Raw genomic sequence first — 25,033 nt, 5'->3', positions numbered from 1 at the left:
CGCGACAAAGCCCAGTTTTAACCAAGTGCTTTGGAGGAGAGTGAATTTTGGAGGGCAGGACAGTGACGGTGGAGAGGTGTCGAAGCAGGACCTCCCTTGGGGTGGGCTTTCTGTTTGGGGGCTGCCAGACCCAGGCCTTCAGTGCTGGGCATCTGTAGGCTGTTCATCCAGAGAACTTGGAACGTTTTTGCCCGGGGTGAACCAGGCTGTGCGATGCTGCTCTGTGACTCAGACAGTGCCCTGGGCACCGAAGGCTCTGTCAAATCTTGGCCGGTTCAGGACATTCCAGGCCACAGAAGTCCCTGAGTCAGATTCCCTGGGTTAGAAAAACAAATGGCATTAAAAGTTTCCCTTGCTCTAATTAGCTTTAAAGAAATTAAATGAAAGGAGTGAGTTTAACAGTTAAGAGCACACCCTTCATGCTCACATTTACAGCTCAGGACTCTGCCAGTGACCTTCAGTGTAAGGCAGGATGGGCTCATCTTGCCTGCCGGAATGATGGTCCGGGAGTCAAGGAAGGCCAGCCTCGGAAGGAAGGGAACACAGCCAAGAAAGCCTTTTGCTGTTTTAGGATATCCATGAGAAACAGGATTGATCCCAAAGCATCGCCATATGTTTCCAGTCAACATCTAGGATTTAATTTTGAAGGAATGAAATGAGGCATTGACTTTCCCCTCCCCCCACCCCCACACTGACACTGAATAATGCAGCGTGTGCTCCCCTCCACCATCGTGGGGAACACTCGGCTCAGGGTAGTGCCTTTTAGCTGCAGCCTGGCTGAGAAGCCCACATGTCGTGCACTGCGTCATGGCAGTCTGCGTTAACCCAGGTTGCGGCAGTCCCCAGAGGGCAGAAAACGAGGGTGCTGCCCCCGCCCCCACCCCCACACCAACCCCACCCCTCTTCTGGGATCTGGGGACCTAGCCTGGGCACCTGGGGACCAGGAACTTAGAGTTGTAGGGAGTTTCTAAAAGGTGGGAGAAGGAAGTAGGACCAGGGTCAGATGCACAAAATTTTCCTTAGCTGTAAATAACACGGGCTGGGAAAGACTGGGCCGGCAGCCCACAAGCTCTTTCTCTTCTCCACCCAGGACACAGGACACCTGTGGCATCTCCTGCTCCCTCACCCAGTGCAATGCACCTGGTCTTATCTTGTGCTGAGTTTCATGGCAGATTTGCTGGGAGGGAGAGCAGGGTGGACAACTGAATTTGCTCTGGCCTTGCACCCATGACTGAGAGAGTCCAGCCAAGGCATTCGATAGTGAATAACTGACACCATCTCTTCAGACGCTGGCCCCCGCTTGTGTTCACCTCCACCTCAGCAGAGGTCTGAAATGCCACTCAGCCAAAACTAGAAGCTCTTTTATCCTCTGGTTTCTTTACTGTGGTATAGTGCGGAGAATGCTGGACCAAGGCTCAAATGATGAGGCTCTGTAGTGTCAATGCGGCCACCAGCTGGCTGTGTGACATTCAGGAAATCCATTTCCTTCTCTGGTTATCAAGCTCCTTTGGTAGCAAATAAAGACAGCTGATTCTTTGGTCTATGGTTCTCCAGTAACTTAAAAAAAAAAGCGATGGAGCCTTTTTTCTTTTATCCGCTAGATGGCACTGTGCCTCCAACTGCAGCTGGCCAGGGCCTGCAGCACTGTGGGTGTCGGCTGCGCGGTTCGGCTTGGCCCAGCCCCTGAGAAGGTGCTGGTGGCAGCTGCTCCTTCAGGACCAGGCAGAGATGGTGCAGTCGGGCTCTGCAGGTTGAATCAGGACAGAACAGGAAATGGTCAGGAGCTTACACTTCAAAAAGCAATTTGGTTTTAAAAGGGTAGAGCTCGGGTTGAGGTTGGCCAGGACAGGCAGGTCCCTGGAGGCAGGGCCTGAATCGCCTGCGTCGCCCTGTTTTCACCAGGACAAGGTGCCTGAATCGCCTGTGTCACCCCGTTTTCACCAGGACAAGCCGCCAGAGGATTCTGGTGCAGGCTCTGTGCTGGACTTCCATTTACAGCTCAGCTTTTTAGAACGTCAGCCTCAGAGAATCAAGGCTCAGAAGCTTTAGAAAGACCCTTCGAACAAGACCCCTCTGCTGACATCTCTGGCCTGGAGTCCCAGAGATGAGTGTGCAGGTCACCAGTGACCAGTACCTTTCCTGTCCGTTCAAGTCAAAGATGGCAAGACTGACGTCTCTTTCTTTTCAGCCATAATCCTGATATCATTACTTTTTTTAGAGAAGTTCAAATAGTTCGAGTCAATAACTTTCCAGAATGACCATGTTTTAAAAGTAGTCAGTAAACCCTTTTTTTGAATATTTGAAACAATAGTGTATCGGGTAAAAATACTTATAGTCTTTTATGGGGGAGAAAACTGTATAAATATATCTAAAGCTAGATTATGTTAAATTTTGTGTATGTGTGAGCAAATATTCGAGTATAAGGAAAAAATAGAAAGATAGCTTGGTTTGTGGCATTTGTGTGATTATGCAGAATTTTTTTCTGAAATTTAGAATGTTCTTAGTTTTGCTATGATATTTGAAACAATATCAATAGCAAATCCGTAATGACCAAGATGTACTGACTTCTAAAAAGCTTCATGTATTTCCCTAAAAATGTGTTTCTGTTTTAAAACCCCTTTCAAGTTCTCTGCCCAAAGGTCAGAATTTCCATCCAGTGTGACTGGTCTTGAGTTATTCTTGAAAGTTCCTTTTCTGAACCTCACCATTGATGCTTTTCCCATTGATTTTTAAAAATGTACTGTTTTGGATATAACAAAATAATTCTTTGTTCTCTCTTTAAATTGAAGGCAACACAATATTGAAAAAAATATTTCCTAAGAAATAATTCATATTCTCACCACCGCAAAATAACTACCTTCAGGGGCTGGCTCTGTGGCCGAGTGGTTAAGTTCGCACGCTCTGCTGCAGCGGCCCAGGGTTCGGATCCTGGGCACGGACATGGCACTGCTCGTTAGGCCACGTTAAGGCGGCGTCCCACATCCCACAACCAGAAGCACCTGCAACTAAGATATACAACTATGTACCGGGGGCGCGGGGTGGTTTGGGAAATAAAAGCAGAAAAAAAAAAAAAGATTGGCAACAGTTGTTAGCCCAGGTGCCAATCTAAAAAAAAATAAAATAAAATAACTACCTTCACCATGCATATTCCCATCTGTATACGGGACACGTATACAGATATTTTTGTATAGTTGTAATCATAGAGTACATGCTATTTTGCAAAATACTTCTTTTTAAAGACTTGCCAAAATTTATCCAGTATCTGGCTGACATCGTTTCCAATGCCCAAAGTGTCAATAATCCAAAGATCCTTCAGCATGATATTGGATTAAGGCTAAAATGAAACTGGGGAATTACATGACCTAACTTGACCTTTTTAGTTCTTAGAGACAGTAATACCTGTGAGCTCTGATTGGTGTGAAAGGACCATGAGGCATCCACATATATGATTCTGCCGTCCTCTGCCTGATCCTGTTAATTGCCCCTTCCTCTGCGCTGCCCTGAGTCTCTCTATTTAGCACTGTTGAAGTTCTCTCTCGCTTAGTGTATTGTTTCCCTATGTGTGTGTGATAGAGCTGGAGCAGTGCCTCCTGATCTTTCCATCCGGGTCCATTGATGAGCACAGCACCTTACACTCTCAACGGTGTAATGAGTGGGAGATTCCTAGGAATGCGTCTTCTTTTGTCAGAGACAATGGGCTGCAATCTATGGCAGATATTGGACTTCTGAAAGAAGATACGAAATAAAAAGGAGCCATCCGTCAACTCCCAGCGTTAGGGAAGAGCTAGATATATTCGCAAATACCAAGATTCCGCCTTCTTTCTCCCAGCGGTAAGAAGGAATGGCACCAACCACCACAGTCACACAGGTTTATACACACCATTAGTTGCCCCAGTCTTTCTACAAACTCAATGCTATCCTTCACTGGTCTGTGCAAACCTAGAGAATCCAAAACCGCGCCTTTTCTCAGGGGGGTGCTGTCTGCTCGCTCACCCACACCGTGGGCTGTCTCCAGCTGCTGAGGCTTCCCCAGAAAGGGCCGGGGCCGTGTCAATTAACTCATGGCAGCAAAGGGACAGGGGAGTCGCTTCAACACCGAAAATATTTCTGGCCTCACAAAATCACTTTACAGCACAATAGCCTTGCTTTAATTACCTCCAGAACAAGTCAAGATCAGAGCTAGTGTTTAATTAAAACAAATACAAGATAAACTACTGGTGTGTCCTTAGATTTTGTTCAGAGCAGCCTTGCAAATAATGTAATGAGACATGGCAGGCCAGTCATTAGAATGTAGACTTTGCTTTCATGCCATTTACAGGGTAAGAATGGGCACGACATCACGACATGCTGAAACGCTTCCATCTGATGATAATTACTTGATACTTCTCTGCAAGCTTGTACTAAAGCATTCCATTGCAGCCCCAGAGGCCAGGACAAAAGAGATACCTTTTCACAAAGCTCTGTCACATAGTCATCTATTTATATTCTGCCTTGACTCAGACAGGATTTGAGGTATAACCAATAAAGACAATGACAATAGAAATAGCTGCCATTTGCGAGTAACTACTACATGTCAGATACTGCATACCAGGTGTTTTATTTACATTGCCTATAATTTTACAGAAATCCCTCCAGAAGAGATATTATTAGGGAGGCAATAGGCACAGAGGTTAAGAACTCAGGCCCTGGAGTCAGACTGTTTGGCTTTAAATCCTGGCTCCATCGCTTACTAGCGCAGAGACTTGCCTAACCTCTGTATGGCTGGGTTATTCATCTGCGTAATGGAGATGTTAGCAATTACTTCCTAAGGTTGAGGATTAAATGAGATGAATACGTGAAGTGTTTGTCATCGTGCCTGGCACACAAGAAAGGCTCAGTGAACGTTAGTAATGTGGCAGGGACTGCTCATCCAGTAGCCCATGTGTTCTTCTGAACGTCCGTCTTCTTGCAGTTAAACAAAGCCATGTGGTTAGTTTGAGTCAATGAAATACGAGTGGAAGTGACATGTATCATTTCTGGACACAACATTTAAGAGCCCGGGCCTGACCTTTTAGCTCTCTCTTCCCTGCTCAGTGACCCCAGAAGCCACATGTTGAGAGGGTGACAACACTAGATGGATGGCATCTGCCTCTCAGAGACACCAGTCGGAAGAGTGCCCACATGACACACATCACATTTTGCAAGAGCAAAAAAAATCCATTTTTTGCTGTGCTCAGCCAGGGATATTTCGAGCTCTACTTGTTACGGCAGCATAGCCTAGCCTAGCCTGACTAATGCCACTCCTATGGTTCTCATTACTTTCTTTTTATACTTTGAAGAAACTGAGGGCCAATTCACCAAAGGGAGAAGCTCCACTCAAACCCAGGTATCTACTGAACTCCAAAATTGCATCTTCACGTTAGCATTTGCCTTTTCTTGGATCCCTGCAAACTCTTGAGTGCTATGAAAAAAAGACATCCTCAGTTAAGCACCGATAAAGATGTCAGGGATGGAACTGTAGGAGAATATGTGTGTTCGCCTCCTCTGAATCTGGACTGTGACTACCTTTAAAAAGCACATCAGAAAACTGGGGAAGGACAAAAGCTTAGAATTGTTTTATCACTCTAAGGAGGGTGTGCGTTGGATCCTAAATTTGAAAGTTATCCTAGGTGGGCTGGTGTGCTGGAAATGCCAGCGGCATGAAAATCCAGGGGACTGGATTTCCACAGAAGAGGAGCTCGGATGGTCTGTTACAAGGGGATGCAAAGAGTCCTGGATACACTGATCTGGCGGGAATCCAGCAAGCAGGAGTTGAGGTCACTTTCTCCGGCTCCTCATAGCCTCCTACCTACCCCACCTCCAATCTAATCTGTAATAATTTATTAGACTCCCCCCTTTTTCGTTTGAAGGCCCTCAGCAGGGATAATGTTATATATTAAACTAAAAGGCCCCTCTGGAACATGCCCCATGCTAAACAAGGCATCTTTCCAAACGTTAGGCCAACTCAGTGCTTCACGTCGGTTTCTCCTTTGCCAGGTGGTGGACCGTGCACCGTTTATAAGGTCCTTGCCCAGCCTAAATGTCTGTGCTTCTGGGGATGGGTAACAGTGGCAATATGTCCTCACGTAGGCCCTAATTTCACAGTCTAAAAACATCAGTAGAAGCAAAACACAGTGTTCATTCTGTGCCTGTTTTTTTTTTTTTTTTTAATCCATAAAATCATTACAATTCCTGCTGCCTACCACACAGGGCTGGTATGAAAATGAGCTCAGCTGCTATAAAACACTTTAAAAACCTCCCATGAAATGTTATATAAGTGCTAAGCATTAATATCCAACAGCTGCCACTTGCTACCATTTTTTAGTTTAATGGTTCTACCACCGTCCCCTCCCTGAACCTATGAGATTTTGTCTTTACTTTTGTTAATAACACTTTTACCTAAATTGAAGTTATTAACGTGCACTATGAAAACTTAGAAAATATGGGGAGATATAAAGAATAAAATAAAAATCACTTACAGTCCCACTGCCAAGTAACAGCTTTGGTACAATTATCTGCTTGGCACATTGCCTTTTGGTCTTCATCTATATATATTTTTAAATTTAAGTCAAGATCAGGCTCACCTTACAATTTTATGTCCTAGTTTAACATTATATCATAGATATTTTCCCATGTCTTCCATTAAAAACTTTTTATAAACGCAACTTTTAAAGGCTGTATGAAACGCCCTCTTATGGCATGTTCCAATCTCCCTAACGACGTCCTCTTTGCTGGGCATCTCAGCTGTTTCCAGTGTTTTCCTATTGTGAGTAACGCTGAGATGATTGTACTAAGCTTTTTTGGTGTGCCTGATTATTTCCTTCGGGTTTACTTTCATACACAACTAGTTTGTACTAAAACAGTTTCCGGCAAGTACTCATATTGAAAAAAAGGAAAGAGAATCCAGCCATTGTATTTGATGTTACAAATGGCCTACTCAAGTAGCAGAGCTTTCTTAGGGAGGCCCTATGAATAGGAAAGTGATGGCTTCCCATAGAAAGATTCAAAAACAGAGTGACCCTACAGGTTGCTCTTAAACTGATGTTAAGATACTATTATATGGCACCTCTTAACCAGAGAGCTATTAAATCAAAATCAGACAGTTTAAAAAGTATAATATTTCTATTCAAGGGAAAGAAGCTGGCCACCCACATCTTCCTTATAATTCAACAAGCTCTCTAAAAAGCACATACTGCCTACAGACATGAGCTGAGAGACACAAAGAGGTCTTACCTTGTGTGCCCTCCACCTGAAGGCAGAGCTCTGGGAAGCTCAGCTCTGGCCTAAACTGTTGCCACGGATACCCCGAGTAGCTACGGAACCAAAACTCAATTAGTCCAAGTGCCTCCCTCAGTGAAACAGTTTTTCTTTTTGTTTTGACAGATGAAATCATATTTTTCAAACACAAAACAGGCAAGATACACAAGGAGATGTGGGTTTCATTCTTTGTGTGCGTTCAGCTACAAGTAACTACTTATCATGCTAGAATGTCTCTTTAAAAGAGACACCCCATCAATACACATGTTAACAACAACAGTAATTTGAGCTGCAAACTGTTTATCGCACCAGGCACTTGCTTCCACAGAACGGTGGGTACACAGATCAATCATAACCATTTTGGATGTGCAACCAGGATTAAAGCAAGTGAAATTCATGATTTCACCTGAAAACATTTGGTTTAGGAACAAACGTTGATTGGGTGGCTCCACGGGCCAAGCCCTCTGCCGGGGGCTTTGGATACATTTTCGCCAATCCTCACAACTACCAGGTAGGGAGGTGCTAGTCGTCCCATTCTACAGAGGAGGAAACTGAGGCTCTCAGAGGCTAAGGGGCAGACTGCACGCTGGTAAGTGGCAGAGCGGGGGGCTGAACACACGTTCCAGTTCTGAGTTCCAGGTCTTTCTTCCCACTGCCTTCTCTACTTCCTCAACAAAATTGGTAGGGTGACAATAATTGTTGGCCAAGAGCTGGGAAGCGGAATAGTGTGAGAAGGAGAGATCTAAAGGGACACAAATAACTGACCCCGGGAAATGATAAAGGGCAGGGAGAAGCGAGCAGCCAGGTTCTCAGGCCCTTTGGTCTGTTCCTTCCAAATTGGGGACCGTGGCACTGCCAGCACTAATGGTGAAAGAGAAGTGCTTGCAGCTTTTCTACTCAAGGATGGCCCTTGAGAACCCCTCCTCAACCGGTCTTCAAAAAAAGAACCGTTCCTCTGGCTCCAAGGAAGAGAGGCCAATTTTACTTATCCCTCTGAGGAATTTCCTAACCCTTGTCCACACAGAGAAAGCTCCAGAGCCTTTATATTGGAACCATTCTTGGGCCAAATCCTGTAAGAGGAGATTAAAAACAAACAAAGCATTCGCACTAGAAAATGTGAGAAGCGGCCCTTTTTTGAAGCTAAGAATTCGAAGTGACGGGGAATCTGTGAAGGAGCCAGAACCGTGACAGGTGGCGAGGACGAGGAGGAGAGACAGTCACACTTCTACTTAGGAAAAATGACTCCAAAGAGAATCACTTTACGCCGTGGGCCTGGTGGGTGATACTGTGATAGCGCCGTTTAAACCGGCTAGAGCCACCTACAGCTTGCAGACTAAGGAGAGTTTTCTCTAACATTTACATATTTATTCAGTGCTGTTAACTGTGGAGCACTGAAGAAGAGATCCTAAGAAAATTGGACTGGAACTCGGGAGTCTGGATTCCAGAAGCAGGTCTGCCAGTCATGCACTGGAGCTGATCCTCACCTTTACGGACGAGAAGAAGCACTGTAGACTGACTACCCGCGGGCCCTTCCAAGTGTAATTCAATATAATTTAATCCAACTGGGCAAACACTTATTCAACACCCACACTGTGCCGGGTATTATCTCGGCTTTAGTATGTAAAGACTTGGTCCCCGCCCTAGAGAAACTCGAAGTCTGGGAGGGGAGAAGGTGTGTGAATAAATCTGAGCAGTCCGTGCGATGAGGGCAGCAGGAGGCAGCACAGGGGAGGCACGATCCGTCCTGAAGGCGGGCCTAGGAAGATTCATGAAGTAAATGGTGTGGAAGCTGGGTTTCAAAGGATTAGGAGGCATTTCCTGAAGGGAGGGGGCGGGTTGAGAATACTGATACTTTCTAACCTGGAGAACACAGAGGTCAGATTTCTGTAAGCTCCTTAGGTGCAAGGGAGCTGACGGATCATGGGCCGCTGTGGTGCGCAGCCTCAGAAGAGAATCCAAGATGATTCTGCCAGGAGTAGTCCTGGGCTCTGTGGGCCAAGGGGCTCTCCTCTAGGGCAGGGCTGTTCCAACGTCCTTCCAAAGAGCCTTGGGGTTCCGAGATGGGCGGTGGGGGTGACAAGGGGATGGCTGAGTGAGCAGGACCTCAGCCCAGCCTCCACCTTTCCAGGTGGCATCCACATAAGATTTTACTTTCAGGTGGATTCTGCTGCTTAAAGGTTTTTTTTTCTTTTTTTCTTTTTTTGGTGAGAGAGATTGGCCCTGAGCTAACAGCTGTGCCAGTCTTCCTCTATTTTGTAATGTGGGACACTGCCACAGTATGGCTTGATGAGTGGTGTGTAGGTCCGTGCCTGGGATTTGAACCTGCAAACCCTGGGCGGCCGAAGCAGAGTGTGCGAACTTAACCACTTTGCCACTGGGCTGGCCCCTGCTTAAGTGTTTTTGAAAACCAGTGCTCTCAGGCCTGAAGTGGTTATCAGTTCACAACGATCTTCTTGCAGAAAGCCTTGGAAATAAAAACCATCTCCAAAAAAGGTCCTCTCCAGATTTCTCCTCTTGTATTTGGCAGCTCCTTCTTAGTTGCCTTGGCTGAGTCCTGATTCCTCCTCTGCTAAGGGACCATTAAACGCTGGAATTCTTCAGGGCTCAGCTCTGGATTTGAGCCTCCTCTCAGAGGAGGGAATCTCCTGCCCTGCAAGGGAATTTTGTGGAGCGCCAGAGATTTATAGTCTGCTGTTGGCCGAGGACTCCCACATCTCTAGCTCCTGCAGGCTCCAGACCCGCCCATCCCACTGCTCCTCATGATGTCGCCATTTGATGCTTCAAACTAAACACGGCCAAGACTTGAATCATAGTTGCCCCATGCCCACCCCCAGTTCTACTCTCTCCCCACCACTCCTAATCTCAGTAAATGGTCCCACCTTAAACCCAGTTGCTCAAGCCATACCTTAGGAACCATACCTTTAGGAAAGGACTACTCCCTTTCCCTCATTCCCAACATCCATAACCACCAATTCTTGCTCATTCTATCTTCTACATGTCTCTCACATCTATCCACCTCTCCCCACTCCCACTGTCGGCATCCTAGTTCAGGCCATCATCGACTTGCTCTTGGACCACTGTGAAAACCTAAATGGTCCCCCACTTCCCATCCAGACCTCTTCTCATCAGTCGTCCACATAGCTGCTGGGCTATTTCAAGGACACAATCTGATCATAAGAATCACCTGCTTAAAACCTTTTAATGCTGTCCCATTCCCTTATAGTCCAAAGTCCTCCGTGGAGCTTAAAAAGCTGTGTGATTGGGGACCACTCCAGCCTCGACCCAAGAAATCCTTCCCTTCTTCTCTCTGCTCCAGCGTGTGGGCCTTCTCTTAGCTCCTAGAACAAAACCTGCTTTTTCTCTGTCTCCTGCTTTCGTGTCCTATTCCTGTAATGGGGACTCTGTTCTGGCCCCTCTGCCCAGCCCTCTCTAGCTTGACCTTCACTTCTCTGCTTAAACTGCATTCCTCGGGAAGTCTGCAGTGTCCGTAAAGGACATGCCCACAGCACTCAGGATTTATGTTAGGCGGCACTTTGCACACTGTAATTTATTTATATTATTTACATTACAATATATTTACAGTTTATTGTCTGTCTTCCAAACAGTCACGGTTTGCTCATTGCCCTATAATCTATGCTCAGCATAGTGCCTGGCTCACAATAGGTGCTCAATATGTATTTTAAAAATATTTAGTTAAACCACTCATGTATTTGGCTCCCCTGCAGTAGCGGTACGCGCTGCCCTCGGATCGCTGCCTCCCTCTCCTCGCTCCCTTATCTCACCGCCTGCTTCCGGTCCTCAGGCCCTTCTGTTCTAACCCGGGCCTGGCTTCACAACAACCCTCACACATTGAGCAAGATGACTGCAACCTAGAAAGCAACTTTATTCTACACTGAGTAATGCCTACTATGTCAGAATTCTCTCACTATTGTTATTTTTACAAAAATAATCATCAAAACTCTAGAGTTCTGTGTCTAGAGTCCAGCATCCAGGTTAGCACAAAGAAAAAAAGAAGAAACATTATTTAAAACATTTATCTGGTTTTAATTCTCCCTGTTCCTTTTTCGGGTAGATACATATGTGTACTATGGGGGATGTGCTGGTTAAATGATAATTCTGCTTAGTCAGGATCTTTAGCTGTTATCTCAGAATATACGTGGTCAGGAGCAGGGCTAGGTGAGCAGAGCAACCCCCTCAGAAGTGTAAGATTTATAAAGCATCAAGCACAGAGAAAGGAGAACCTTGCTTTACAAAACCCGAAGGCTTTCCTCCTGCTGCAGTGCAGCCTCTCGCTGGCACAGGCGACCTGACCGGGACAGAGGCTGACTGGTTCAGCAAATTGTTTCAAAGCAATTAAAAAGAGAATGTCATCTCCTGTAGAGGCTGCAAACAAAAGGCCACGGATGCTTCTTCCTTTTTTAATTGATCTGGGCTGTCAACTACTTCATTAGCAACCTGATTAGGTGCTAATTAGCACCCTAATTAAGTGCTTTTAAATCAGAACCTGAGAGCAGAGTGAACTGGGAAGTGAAGGTGGAGGCAAGTTGAAGAGGACCACTTGCAAGAAATAAACGGGTTTCTTAACCCCAGGCAGTGGCACAAACTTTGTTCTTGCAAGTGGATTTCCAGATAGAGGGAGTCCTGTGAACATTTTATTTCTGAAGCGAATGGTTCAACCCCTTGCTTAGAAAGTCTCGTCAGTAAAGCACAAAGAACTAGCTGCTTAAGAACAACATGGAAAAATAATTGGAAAATATTTCACAGGCAGGAATAAAAGGAGAAAGCGAAACGGATGCTTTTGGCTCACAGTCTGTCCTCGAATGTTCTCTAGGATGACTTCCTTTGACCTTATGAAACCTTTGGATTCTAGGCAACCAAGAAGAATCTTGGAAAGACCTCTCAAACCTAAGATTCATGGAAACGCAGCCTCATTTTTTGCAGTGCCACATCGAGGCGAGCATAGATCCTAGCACACACTCCACTTTCAAAGTACTTCACATCTGAGATGTCTGTTCTCCGGCGATGGCCATTGTTTATTGCCTGTATGTTACTTTCACTGCCTATGCTCAGTTTCCATCACGCTCAGCTGAACAGACTGTGGGCCGGCGGCCAGGTCAGAGCCCCACAAAAGGCCAGCATAAAGCCTTGGGAATTTTATTCTTCAAAACCACAAGTATCAGATTTCAACTGCTAAGATTATTTTTTTAAAAAATCAAGCACAGAGGAAAGGAAACATCTTTATTTCTTGCCTAAACTCTCTTCTTCAAAACAATTTCTCCTTCTTTTCATGTCTTTGTAGCCATCATAAAAGGCCATCAAATAAGAAATGGTTCGGTAGGGCTCCTCACATAAGCAAGGATGTTTCACGCACGTGTGATGAAAGGATTTCACTGGCTGGCCAACACAAGGCCTTATCTTAGCACCCAGATATTAAACCCCCCCCCCCCCCCGCTTCTGGAATTTTCTAAGCTGGAGAGGAGATTGAAAGCAGCTTCAATCCATTTGGCTACAAGGGATTGAACCAAAGATAGTATGAGATTTAACAGACCTGAAGCTCTCCAAGGCTTTTCTGAATTGAGGGGAGTGTGTGCATAGTGTGTGCGTGTGTGCATGGAGGGAATGGATGTCGGACTTGAGGGAGGGGGTTATGAACTCATCATAAAACTTCAATTGGTTTGTGTTATAAACAAATCAAGGTCACTACTCAGGAATATCCTGTTTAATTGTGACCTTGTAGCACTGTCCCTACATGTCACAGGGTGAGGACAGAAACTGAAGGTGACCAAGGATCTTGGAGTTACAGCATCAGAGTCCCTGCTCCTCACCAGGCAGCCCTTCCAGCCCAGCGGGGTGTTTAGTGATGTGGATTAAGGCTGCCCCAGGTAGAGAAACCCAAGGTGACCTGACCTACATGTCCATCTATATGAACGGGTGGATTTTTATGGTGTGAATTAGGGCTGCCCCAGGGAGAGAAGCCCAGGGCATCCTCACCTACATGCTGATCTATGTGACCAGATTCATATCTAAAGTTATACGACCACACAATAACCAGACCCCATCTGCACTAACATCATTTAACGACTTTTTACATCATCTTTTCTTTTTCCAGTAAAAATAAGTCATGTACCCATGCCTTATAAATTTAGCCCTAACCCTCAACACATTGCTGCAGCAGCAGCTCTGACTGCCCATGCGTCCTGTCCCCACGCTATTCCATACTATTCTTTAAATAAAAGAGCACTACTGCCAGACCTTGAGAGTCCAAGAAATCTTTCTTTTGACTCTTCGGCTCACCGTCCCCGCATCATTTTGGACGTGGGCTTTGGGATCGGACGTCCTGAGGGTGGCCTTAGGAAGGATTTTCATGTGTTCTGAGTTCCTGGTTCCTGATCTGTAAATGGGGGCTAACAGACTCTATGCTCACTGAGGTTTTGTGGATATTAAATGAGTAAACATTTGTCAGGTGCTGAGCACATGGTAATGACTAATAAATGTTAGTTCCCGTCTCCCCTTTCTCTCCTCACATTTGTCTGCAGTATCCTCTCCTCTCCCGGGCCCTCTTCCTCTTCCTCTCCTAGAACCACATTGTTTAATCCCAATTTGTGACGTCAGAAAATATTTTCTCACTGACTTAGCTGTAGATCAATTGAATCCCAAATAGGCCATCAGTAGAATTTCTTTCTCTTTTTTTTTTTTTTTTTGAGGAAGACTTGCCCTAACATCGGTGCCCATCTTCCTCTAGTAGTATTTCTTGTATAGAATTTTCATGGATTTTATGCTTTCCTGGAAGTCTTGTAATTCGTACGTAAACAAGTGAGATTTAAGGTACTTAGTCTAAAAGTGAAGTCCTGAGAATAACAGCTCATTGTCCTCATTATTCCAGGAATTTCACAGAATCCCTTTACCCTGTCTCTTGTCAGAACTTCAGCCGGTCCTTCCCTTTCTCTCCGCCTCCTCTTGCCTTCTCTGCATCATCAGCCTTGACAATAGCGCTGCTGATTACAAGACAGGCAGGTGCCCTTACTCAAGGGCATAAGTTGCAAACAAAATCGCTAACACAATTCAAAACCTTTGACAGACTGACTTTTGGAGCAGCCAAAATGGGAAACACTCTGGTCATTCATGTAAATGACAGGTCTGCCCATCCTCCTGATAAACTGCACCTTTTAAAAAATACAGCCCGCTTCAAGGGCCACTCCTTGCACTCAAGGGCTTGCAGGCCACATCCGGCAGAGTGGAGGAGAGAGAGAGAGCACGGAACAAGAAAGGAAGAAGTGGGGAAGGGACAGAACCTGGAGAATACCCAAACTGAGAGGAGGAGGAGGAGGAGCCAGGGAACAAAAAGAAGACAAATGATGAGAAAAGTGGGTGAACCAGGAGAGTGTGATTTCGAGGAAACCAGGGAAACAGGGAACATGGAGTTCTCAGCAGGGTCTGCTACTACTGATGCCTGACATTTACTGCCCGTTACCGTGTGCCAGGCTCTGTTCTAAATGCATGACCCAAGCTACCCCCATTCCCACAGCTCATGAGATAGCTACTGTTCTGATGCCCGATTACAACAAGGAAGCTGAGGTTCCGAGCAGGTGGATCAATCTGCAGGATCACACCGCTAAGTGGTGGAGTGTAAGGTTCTAATCTGGCCCCCGTGGCTCATAGCCTTTCTCCATCTCCCTTTAGCAGGATGCAGGCTTATGCACCAAACAGGAAGGGACCAGAATATGGACAATTCCACTGACTATGCTTGCACTGAAGGCTGGATTCCCTGAGAAATGGATCTCGAGACAGAGATTTGTATGAGAAAGCTTATTGGAGAGTGTGCCCCGATCACAGCTGTGGACGAGTGAAGGCCGAGGTGCGGGCAGGAGAAACAGAACTGCAATGTAGTCACAGCCAAAGCCTCAGCCGATCCCACGGCGGGCCTGGCGCTGGGGTGGCCCCGCAGAGTCGTGCTGCACCGAGGCAGGCAGGCCAGCGGAGGGGACTCTGCTGAGAGCTGTCAGCCACCAACAGTCCCAGCAGCTGGAGGAATGAGTGCTTCAGTCCTGAGGAGGTGGGAGGTGGGAGGCGGGCGGTGGGCGGGCAGGGTGGGGTGCAGGGGAGGCCTGAGAATCTACAAGGAGGGGATGGCTTCCTAACAGGACGTTTGATGGGGGCTTGGTCAAGGGCCGGGGTTTGCCTCCCAGCTCGGTCACTTGTTGGGTATATAATCTTAGTAACTTGCTGAAATTCTCTGCTTCTCCATGTCTTCATCTGTAAAATACAGATGACAAAGCCTAGGTCATAGGATTGTTGAATAGTACAGGAGATAGTGTAGATAAGTCCATGCTACGTTTCCTCCCCAGTTTTGTAGAAACCTAACACTCCAGAGAGCAGGAACAAGGTAAAGGGCTGCTGTAAATTCACACAGGACAGACGCACGATAGGCCATTAGGGGGAACCCCAGGTTTTGGCCGTATAACCTTCTCCTTTTGAGGTTTGTGCCATGAAAAACAACGACTTCCTCTCTGCTGGGATCCCTTCCTGCGCTGTCAGGCAGGAAACAGAAGCAACAAGGAGGAGTGACGCTGGCAATTCCTACAGTCAACCTACCCTGACGTTCCAACGCACAGGAAAGCTGGCCTGACACAGCCAGAAAGAGTCAGAAAATGCCATGCAGGACAGACTGGTGGCCTCAGCAAATGTCAGATGTCATGACATCTTCTCTTGTTGCAATGGCAACAGGCAGAAAGCCCAAAGGTTTCTTAAAGAAAAAAACCAGAAAAACTTCGGCAGGCTATGAACCACAATTTGCTGGAGAATAGGAGAAACCACAACTGGTCATGGCACTCCTGACGTGGGAAAGATATTATATTCCCGCCACCTGGCCCAAATACTCATGGTCTCAGCCCAGGTCCTCCAGATTACATCAGTTTGGGGCAGGGTGGGGAGGCAGGATTGGAGGTCCCGTGTATGTGCCAAACTGGGGAGGAGGAGGGAAAGGAGAAAACCATCACTTAATGAGCAGCCAGCACGTTGAGAGGTACTCAAGCTTCAGCACATTTCATCTTCAGCACAACCCCGCGGCGGGGAGGGGGTACTGGCATCACCCCTGTTTCTCAGATTAGAAAAGTGAGGCACAGAAAGGTAAGTGTTTTCCCAAGTTTACTGTGCTAAACAATTTACTGGAGTAATTGGGACTTGAGCTGAGGCTTCTCTTTCTACCACTCCAGTGCCTGTAGATGTTCTATAGGAGGGCAGGGTGCTACTCCAGTCGATGACCCAGGACAGCCTCAGGTCCTGGCCCCTTCTGCCACCCACACCCCCCAACAGGCCCAGCCAGTAGTGCCTCCAGGGGGGAGGCGGCTGCAATGCACTGCCACAGCTCAACGTGCAGAGGGGGAAGCTGCCGCCGGCACGTGACTGCCAACTGCCAGGATCCCCACCTGCCCAGTTCCAGGCGCCTGGACCACCCCCTCCGCAAGGGTGTCCGGGCTTCTCAGGCTGCTGAGGATCTGAGTGACTCAATGAGCTCAAGGACCAGGAACTTGAAACAGAAAACCCGAGTAAGCACTCTGGTGCTCCTGGGCAGGCCCTGTCATCAAGCCTGCCGAAGCTGGACACATTTCTCTCATGTTTCTGGAGAAAGACTTGGTTTTAACCCTGTCTTGGCTTTAACCCTCATTAGATGTCCAGCCTTGGGTAAGTGATGTGACTTCTCTGAGCTTCAGCTGTCATCTGTAAAACAGGGTAATGACAGCTCCCTGCAAGCTTGTCGTGGGGCAGTGTTTCACTCAGCAGGAAACAGAGACGGGAAGTTATTCGGTGGTATATGGATGGGGCATTAAAGAACATGGAATTCCAAGAGAGAATGTTACTCTTTTCCCAGTTCTCTTTCAGTTGTTCACTTAAGGCCAGAAGAAATAGCTGTTTGGTTCTCGATGTCTGCAAGGCCTCTCCAGCACTTGCTAACCTCCCTTTTTAACAGAGAACAGGCCTCAGGCCCAGAGCATCATCTAGCGGGGACTTGACAAGCCTGCTTTGTTTTAATTGTACTTACTTTACTGGTCATCTCCTATTTATGGTAAACGATGCTGACTTTCTATTTACAATAGTGACAATTGCTTTCTTTTAAAACACATTTACTTAAGTAATAAGGTGAACCAATTTTTAAAGAAAATTACATAAAATAATGATAGAGGTGGTATACAGAAATAGCAAAAATTGTGAAGACAGAACACAAATGACTGAATTTTGGAGATCCCTGTTTAAAAGATTAGAGAATGCTGCCAGTTGCCTCGCACGCACCTACCGTACAGCGGGGGCTCAATAGATATTAGCTACCACATTATAATTTTTTTATTATTAGCCTTGGAGTGTAATTGCATAGCTCACTGCCAAAATACCCAGGAGCTCCAATTTCTTTTTCACAGTGCTCTGGCACTAACACAGCCTCCTTTCTAGTAAAGGAGGAGAGGAAGAAAAGGATATAGATTCAAAAGATTTGAATTCACAGTTCGGTTCCATCACTTACCAGGTGTATTTCCTTGCATAAGCGAAGTCAGCTGGCCAAGCTCCACCCTCCGTGATGGGAGCTCCCCTTCCTCAAGCACTTGGTACACGCCAAGGCACTGGGCTAAGGGCTCCCCATCAACCACCCTGCTTGAATCTCACAATGACCCTGTGGAGCGGGGACTATTATCTTCATTATACAGCTAGAGAAATAAAACTCAGAGAGGTCACTTGAGGTACTTCAGGTCACACAGCTGGTGAATGGCAGCACTAGTATCCAAACCCAGGTCTTTCCGACTCCATACCTACCTCCCAGAGCTGACATGAGGATTCAAAGATACGGTAGAGAGGATGTGCCATCTACAGAATAGGCATTGGATAGCGGCTGTACTGCAGGACATTGAGAACATCCCTGGCCAAGGCACCAAAGGAATGTTATTTTCCCGAACTGGGCTCAAGAGATGCACAGGAGGAAAGGAGGAGGCACCAGCTGCTGCTTAGGAGGAGTGAAGTCAGCGCACATCCGGCTTTTAGCATTTGCAGCAGGACTGGAAGTTGCACTCCGCTGGTGATTTGCCTTGAAGAAAGACAGCTAATGAGGACGAGGACGAGCACGGGTGGGTGTGCAGGGCGCCTGTGCACCTGCCGACCGCATGTTCGCTTTAACGCTCGGGGCTGAAAAGGGAGCACCGTGGGGAGGAATTACCCACATCCAACCCAGAACAGGGACCGACGTGTAAAGTGCTGCACAATGCTGGGAGGCCAGGAGAGGGCTGCAGTCAGAGCCAGGCATCCCCAAAGAGCGACGACAACGTAAGCACCGTGCGATTAAGAGAGTCGAGAGTGGTGCTGTTCACTGTTGTCTACACTCGACAAAGCACCCTCAGAAATAGAGAACGGCCCTGATGTAAGTGAAAAGTTAGGTTCAGACTGCTGGTCCCACGCATCAGGGGCTTGCATTATATCATTGATGACATCATTATGATGAGGTGAAATGCTTAAGTTTAAAAAAATCATCCTAAAAAAGAGTGCCTTAAATCTTTCATATGCTGGTGATGATTTTTCAGTTTTGCTGAAAACTAAGCTTGGAAAGGGAGCAAGAACGTAGTCCATTGGAGGGAGCACCCAAGGGAAGTGGACAGGACAGTGAAATGGGAGATGCGGGAAGGCCAGGAGGACCGGGGCAGCATGCGCCCGTTTCTCTACGTAGCTGGGGAGGGAAGATAGGAGCATCTTCACGGGAATGGGAGCGAAGGGAGAACCGGATGACTGCAGGCTCGCTGTCGGGGAGACGGGAGGAAGACCACGCCACGGAAGCACTCATGAGACGGCTCCGTTAATTGTGAAGGGCATGAGCTGATAAATGTTGATTGCATCGGCTGGTGTGTGTATTATGCAAATGAGCCCAAAGGGGACTGATAACGCTTCAGGGTCACCACCTGTCATATTCTAGTACCTCGCATTTTAAAAAGGGTTAAGAATGGCTGACTTAGTCCTTAGAATACCTGAGTGGGAGTCAACAGTTTTGAATACCATTATTTCAGATCTGACTCATTGTGGGTAACGTTAATTTCCTATTTACAGAAACCACTTGCCAGCACATGACAGATCCTATTTATTCAATTTGCCACCTACATATCTGTCAGATGTTACTGATGTCCAGAGGCTTTCCAAATCCTAGTCTTCCCCACACGTTTGGAAAAGCTATGCTTTTTCAATTATGGTCTGAAAACGATAGCATTCAATGTTTGTCTCAATCACATTCAATTAATAGATGGGCCAATGAATTGTCAAAAAGGCTTAACAGTGCTGGAGGGAAAAAACCCTGATCAAAGTAGGTCAATCCATCAGATGACAATCTTACCACAGGATACTCCCACACTAGCCAATCCCCTCTCTCAGCTGAGGTCACGACAAAACAATTCAACACTCTCGTTCACAAATATGTATTTAATGGTCTCTTGGCTCGATGGAGCTTTCACAAAGTTGGGAACTCAGTGACCAGCCAGCTCTCAAGAGTTTACACTAGAAGACAGACAATGGTTTAGGAGCTGCGTTTCCCTCACCTAGGAGACTATGCAGTAGAAGAAATGACCACAGAATAAAGGTAAATAAACATTATACAGATTCCTTTCTTTAGCCCCACTTTCCTCAAGCTCCTCCCTCTTAAATTGGATGAGTAAGGACTATCATTTTTCTTGTCTGGCCAATACTTATTAAAAAGTTCAACAGAGCCATGTTCTACTTTGTAATGTACCTCTTGGTGCTATTACAGAAAAAAGCCTTTCTCTCTTTTTTTTTCTTTTGACAAGTCCACATTTAGAGGATATAAGATAAACTGAAGACAATATTCACACATCTGCCAAGGGCTGTCTGCCTCTTTAAGAAGACACAGTAGACTACTATTTCTCCCTTTTTTTCTTCCTTATTGTTGCTGTGATATTATTTGTGGGCTAAATAAAAACCAAGAGAAAAGCAAAAAAGAATCTGGTCTTTTTTTAACCCATTTTTTTTTATAACAACAAATTCAGAAAGAATTAAATCATCCTAAACCCAGAGAGATTAACAATCCTGCCAAGTTAGCAGCCTTTCCTTCACAAACATACAGCAACAACGGCTCCTAAAATGAAACGATAAGAGTCTTCTTCTGAAATGGCAGAACGCGCCGATTTACGGTCAACGAGACAGGTGTGGTGTCCTGGACACCTTCTATCCGTCATAAGTCCTCCTTTCCCTCTGATTTCTCTCTATGGAAACAATTCAGTAGATCCACGTGCACCTTCAGCAAGCAGAGCATTCCTGTTAGAGACATTTATTGGTTTGGGGCCCAGCCTCCAAGGACCCTGCTTCCAGCCACAATCTTGTTTTCATTTGAAAATTCACTCCTCCTCTGTTCTCATTCAATGTAGTTTGGTCAGGGCTGACCCCACCCCGAGCTGGGGAAGGGGGGACTGTGAATTTGAACTAGGCCTAAGCCACTTGGGACACTGCATTCCTTGGGTGACTGGTCCTGAGAGGTGTACATGAACGAAACCAGGTTGTCCCAGCCATCAAGACTCAATTCTAGGATTGTTATTGGAGTCACTGGGAGAGTTGATGATGTTTTTCCTAGACTCTAGCTTTGAAAGACGTGATCTTGGAGCTGCTGCAACCATTCTGTCACCATGAGGGGAAGCCTGCCAGAGAAAGGAGCCTACTCAAAGGATGCAGAGCAGAGAGATTCAGAAAGAAACCAGTTACATCATTTGAACTGCTGGATCAAGCTATGCCTAAAGTATGCCCTATCCTTGGACTTTCCAGGTGTATAAGCCAATAAATCCCCTTTTGCCTAAGCTTACTTGGGATGAGTTCCTCTCGCTGGCAACTGAGAGTCCCAAAAGACATATTTCTCATGCCACTGACTTGCAAATGTTACCATTCCTGCTCAAAAAATACCAATGGCTTCCTATTGTCTGCAGAATAAAGTTTAAATTCCTTAGCCTGGCGCCTGAAGCCGTCCACAGATGACCTCAACTTACTTCCCCACCTTTATTTCGAATCCTACCTTATATGAAATTGTTCTTCTGTCAAACTGGTACACTCTTTGTCCCTGAATATGCAGAGCCATAGCCACCTCCGATCAAGTCTTCTGTTCTTCTCTAAGAAATAACTCACCTCCCCCACCCGAGGCCCAGTGATCTCTCCTTTCTCTGAATTCTCATCACATTCAACGTTTTGAGCTTTTCTTTGACACTTGCCATAAGCTATCTTACTGCTCTCGTTCTTTCAACCATTATTTAATGGGCATCTGTGTATTCTAGGCACAGTGCTGGGTGCTGAGGCAACGTGCTATCTGTTCTCAAGGAGCCTGCAGATTAACGGGCAAATCGATGACCAAATACTCGTGCAAAGAGTACTGTATAATTATAATTAAGATAAGGAGTACAAAAAAAGAGGTCAGGATTTCATCAGAAGGCATAACAAGGGAGCCTGACCTAAATAGCAGGGGGCAGGGAGGGCTTCCCTGAAAAAGTGACCATCGATGCACAAAAAGAAGGTCAGTGTGGTGGAAGGAGGTAACTGAGGGGGCAGCGGAAGGCGGTGGAGCTGGAGTCAGCAGGGGCAACTTACATGGCCTGTCTGAGGGCTGGGGAATGACTCCAAACCTTAATCTGCCAGCAAAAGCACTGGGGGATTTTCAGCAGGGAAGCGGCCTGACCAGCTCTGTACCTAAAAAGATCACTCTTGTCGCCACGTGGGAAATGGATTAGGGGAGAGGGCCGAGAGGCAGCTGTTACGGTGGTTCAGGGGACAGATGACCGTGGCTTGAACTCAGGTGGTATCACTGGAGGTGGAGAGAAGTAAGCGCTGTATGAGCTGTACGCCTTAGTGATCTGTTGGATGCGGGGAGGGCTTAGGAGAGAGAGGAGATGACAAGGATGAGTTCCGGGTCCCTGACTTCCCCACTCAGGGAAGACGGGGAACACTGGAGGGAGAGCAGGTTTGGAGGGCAAGGGGGCTGGTTGCAGATAAGCCTAATTTGAGGCAGTTGTGGAATAAGTGCATTTGCTAAGTAGGTGGTTGGATATATGTGTTTGAAGTTTCCATGGCTGAACGTTAGATATAAATGTGGCAGCCTCTGGCATGTAGTGGGTAAAGCCATGGAGGTGGATGAGTTCACCCCAGGAGAGTGTCAAGCCAAAAGATGACCTGGACCACACCCCAGAGAACTCCAACGTTTAGAGGTGTAGTTGTTGGCACAGAGGTGACACCAATAAGAGACAGATATCACTAGCTTCTCAGATCGACTGAAACTTCTTGAGAACAGGAACTCTGCCTCATCTATTCTTTGAAGAGACAGTGCTTTGAACTTAGTATGTATTCAAGAAATACTCATTGTGGACTACACCAAACAGTGGGCAGAACACTGGCTAAGAACCAGAAGACGCATATTCCGAAATTTTATGATTCTGGGTGAAAGAGAAAACCTTTAGTCCACACTCGTAATTTAACTGTATGTGACAGGCCCTCATTCATTCAACTAGTATTAAATAGAACCTATAGACACAAACACTAGATAGGACTGGAACAGAAAATACAAAGGTGGGGAGGAATGAAAGAAAGGTGCTTCCCATCTTATTTAATTTTCCCTACGTGCCTAGAGTAACAATTCTGCAGAAGATAGCTTTTACATGTGATAGCTGAGGAAACTGAGGTTCAAAAAGTTTTAATCACATAGCCAATAAGCAGCAAGACCAGAATTCAAGCTTATATCTGTTTATTTCCCAAACTTGTGCTTTTCCATTTACTGTACCTTGTCCCCAACTTCCTGCTCAACAACACACAGTTTATAATGAGAGTTAACTAACAAGGCAAAGTGGGCTATGGTTAAATGTCCAGATAAGAGCCGTGGACGGTGCATGTTACAATTTAAATAAAGGAAAGATCAATGTGATACAGATGATTAGGAAAGCGTGGTAGACCAGCTGTACCTTAAAAGAAGGCTAAAAGAGCTTAAGAGTCAGGAATGCATGTTCACAGAACACGGTAGCAAATGCCAAAACGGTAACAAGAGAAGCAAAATTAAGCCTCAGAAATTCTCCTTTTACGTGCCTGACACAGGTCCTTTTAGAATATGTTCCCAGAGTCAGGAGCACGTCTGTGATGATGGATAGTGGACCTGGAGCGGGTAAAGCACTTCAACTCTTCTTCATGACAACTAAGGGACTGGGAAAGCACGTCATTTGGGCTCTAAACCATGTTCACTGAGAGACATGACACCAATCATGAGTAAAATAAAACCACCAATAGCGTTAATAAAATAATGGATGTTGTCTGTGAAATCCCCATTTACTCCTAATTTAACTCTACTTCTATGAGATCCCCTACTATCTTCTTTCTCAATACAGTAACTCCCTGAGAGCACGGACTACATCAGAGTCCTTTTCTCATGTGCTGAGGGCTTGGCACAATACCCCGTCCAAGTTAGTTATTGTATAAACATGTTCGAAGCTACTAGAAAATAAATATTACACTATATGTCGACAAATGGAACACTGAGCCTTATAAATGAAGAGGAAGCAATGAGAATGCCAGGGGTGTTTTTCCTATTACTGGTTTTTTATTAACCAAACGGGGAAGGAAGGGAACAAATGTTCCATTTCAACATCAGCAATTTTCAACCTCCCAAATTAATTAGGAGACTGAGATATATTCCGAACCTGCCAGAGAACTACGCTCAGAGTGGTTACAAATTACCAACTCACTTTAACCCCTTTGAAGGAGTAGCAAAGATAAACGGCACAGCGACGGCGGCATCACAGTCACCTCCCCGCACTGAGCCCATCCTATTCTCCACTCTTCCCGTGACTAACTGGACCCACCGACAAGGAGTCCGGCCAGGGAGAGCGGGGTGACCCGAGGCCAGGAAACGACAAAGCCTCACCTCCTTCCTAATAAAAAGGAACCACAAACACGGATGGGGGTTCCTGGGAGCTCACATTTACAACGCGCTTAACGGCAAGCCAAGTGCTTCCACTCTGGGCATCTCGTTAATAAGTGGCACTCAGTGCCCGGTGAACGTCATCAGCATCCCCAGAAGGAGCAGAGTCGGGGGGCAGCCGCAGCCGCTCGCCCCCTGCAAGGATGCGGAGCCCAGGCCCAGGGAGGCAGAGCGAACTCGGTCCCTCCGGGTCCCCCAAGCGCGCTGTGCGCGTGCGCGGACGCGCTCCTCCTCGCGGCGCGGTCCCTTCTGCAGCAGCACCCCCCCCCCCGCCCCCCCCGCCCCCCCCGCCCCGCCCCGGCCCGGGCGGCGGCCATCCCTGCTTCGGGGGCCCTCTCGGGTTCCGCGTTTTCCAGGCTTGCTCTGGGTCCCTCCGCCCCAGCCCTGCGGACCTTCGCGGCCGCCGCCTGCCCTCTCCCACCTCGAAGGCCACGAACGCGGGTGGGGGGAGAGCGGCCTGGCTGTAGTACTGCGGGGCTGCGGACCCGGCGGCAATACGGACGAGGCCTCTGCGCCTGCGCAAGAGGCGCCTCCATTCCCGCCGGGCTGGGAACCCAAGCCGTAGACTTCAGTTCCGAGGCCAAACTCTCCCGGCCGTCCTCTCTGTCTCTGACCCTGATGGGAAAGAGCAACCGGCAGGACAGACAGACCTTCAGGTCACTGTTCCGACTGCTGGCTGGAAAAAGCAGGTTGAACTCTCGGGCAAGTGGTAGCTCCTGAAAAGGCAAGTTAAGAGCCAGACTGTCTGGGTTCAAATCCCGACTCCACTGCTTAACTACCTAGGTG

At 46.8% G+C, this 25,033-nt stretch overlaps 1 protein-coding gene across 1 annotated transcript in view; it reads right to left on the bottom strand.

Moving 5' to 3' along the window:
• Positions 1-24,744, bottom strand: part of PLA2G2C (phospholipase A2 group IIC) — a 69,968-nt gene extending 45,224 nt beyond the window's left edge. Inside the window, exon 1 of the mRNA XM_070510859.1 lies at positions 24,669-24,744. The gene's annotated coding sequence lies outside the window, so the exon portion shown is untranslated. The remainder of the gene's footprint in view (positions 1-24,668) is intronic.
• Positions 24,745-25,033: the final 289 nt, after the last annotated feature.

This window comes from Equus asinus, chromosome 5, assembly GCF_041296235.1.
Source record: "Equus asinus isolate D_3611 breed Donkey chromosome 5, EquAss-T2T_v2, whole genome shotgun sequence".
NCBI classification, from domain to species: domain Eukaryota; kingdom Metazoa; phylum Chordata; class Mammalia; order Perissodactyla; family Equidae; genus Equus; species Equus asinus.
The sequence above is the reverse complement of the archived record's forward strand: the minus strand, read 5'-3'. Positions and strand labels throughout refer to the sequence as shown.